This window comes from Diplotaxodon limnothrissa, linkage group LG2, assembly GCF_057381915.1.
Source record: "Diplotaxodon limnothrissa isolate DT_005_m linkage group LG2, D_limnothrissa_male_GT1.1, whole genome shotgun sequence".
NCBI lineage: Eukaryota > Metazoa > Chordata > Actinopteri > Cichliformes > Cichlidae > Diplotaxodon > Diplotaxodon limnothrissa.
This window is the reverse complement of record NC_140597.1, coordinates 2,726,037-2,727,842: the sequence shown is the minus strand read 5'-3', so window position 1 is coordinate 2,727,842 and position 1,806 is coordinate 2,726,037. Positions and strand designations below refer to the sequence as shown.

At 38.0% G+C, this 1,806-nt stretch overlaps 1 non-coding gene across 1 annotated transcript; it reads right to left on the bottom strand.

Moving 5' to 3' along the window:
* Window positions 1–676: 676 nt before the first annotated feature.
* Window positions 677–732, bottom strand: LOC146638016 (U7 small nuclear RNA). Its single transcript, XR_014906962.1, has one exon. It is a non-coding gene; the product is annotated as a U7 small nuclear RNA (small nuclear RNA).
* Between the last annotated feature and the right edge of the window lie 1,074 nt (window positions 733–1,806).

Below are 1,806 nucleotides of genomic sequence, written 5' to 3'. Positions count from 1 at the left end.
ATTTTCATTAGTTTTTATTTTTATTTAGTTTTGACTTCAGATTTTCAATTTTATATCAGTTTTAATTAGTTTTTACCAATTGTTTGCTAGTTTAGTTTAGTTTTTATTTTTTTGAAAATCCTTAGTTTCAGTTTAGTTTTGATTAGTTTCAGTTATAGTTTTAGTTGTGTTTGCAATAATTAAGTCTAACAAAATCCCAGTTTCATCATATCAGTCATTGACTTCTGCTTATCCTTGGGTATGTTGCTATTCCAGCTACCATACCCTGCACCCTGCACAGGTCGCCTGTCTGTCGCAGGGCTAACAAGCAGAGACAGACAACTCACATTCCCACCTATGGGTTCTTTAAATAAATAAATAAATAAGAAAGAAAGAAAGTGTACTTTATTGGTCCCCGTGGGGAAAATCCCTCTCTGCATTTAACCCATTCACTCAGTGAAGCAGTGGGCAGCCACTGGGCGCCCGGGGAGCAGTGTGTAGGGACAGTACCTTGTCCTAATATTTGTGTACAGCGCTTTGTGATTGCCTGTCTGCGAAAAGCGCTTAATAAATAAAGTTTACTTACTTACCTTGCTCAGGGGTACCTCAGGGTAGCTGTTCAGGGGAATCGAACCCCCGACCTTCCGATCATGGGGCCACCACTCTACCTACTGAGCTATCCCTGCCCTAAAAAAGTGAGGGCTTCTCTTTATGAGAAACCTACTAGACAAATATCTAAGAGCAAAGATTCCTTATAAATAAATAAATAAATAAATAAATAAATAAAGCCAGATGAACAACCATTGATACCAGGCAACTATAAAATGTATATCTTGGCCCCAATGAGACTATAACTCTTGCAGCACCGGGTGTTCATAATTTTGGTTCAAGTGAATTGATAAACTTTTTGAAGGCAATTGACTCACACAGTTATGTAGATATCCCCGTCCTGTTGTCTCGGGATGCATCACGCTGCCTTGCCTGGGGTTAGCTTCTGTTTTCTGGGGGTGAGGGTTGAGTGTGCTCCCTTCTCAAGGTAAGCTAGGTTAGCCTTCTTGTGTGAGCTTTTCAAGTGCACTTTAAGGTTTGTGGGATTTTTTTCCCTTTAGAAATGTCCCTCATAATTTGTCTCTTTCCACTACAAGACACTTGCTTTATCCAAAACACAGTCATATTCAAAGTAATCCCAAATTGGACTCTGGCGCTTTCTCCCGACTTTTCCTGACATGATTCTGCGCGTGGACGGAGCAGCAACACAGACGACTCGACTAACGTGCTGCCACCTGCTGGCATAATGAGACACAGCAAGAAAAAATCTGGAAACTAAACTTCATTTTCACCCTTGGCTATTGTAGGACACGCACACATCAATGAAAACTAAACACATTTTTGCTATAAATTCAGTTAATTTTAGTTTTGTGAACACTCATTACAGTTTTAGTTAGTTTTCCTTTTTTTGTTTTTATTTTTATTTCCGTTAACGAAAATATTTTTTCACTTCTAGTTTTCGTTATTTCGTTAGTTTTCGTTAACGATAATAACCTTGGTCAAGATAATCCATTTTCACTTGGCAAATGGCCTTTAAGGTGAAGTTAAACATGTCTCTGACCAGGTTTAATTTAAGTCCTCATTTAGACCTGGATTAGCGCTAGGCTTAATTCAAGAAATTATATTATTTAACTCCAGACTAGAAAAGTCTGACACTATTTTAATTAATGTCCTAGAAACACAGTTCAATAAGTTCTTATTTAAAATGGGATTTAGTCTACAGTAGGGGGCAGACCAGTGAAAGAAGTGTAACTACACATTAAATCGCTGCGATATCTT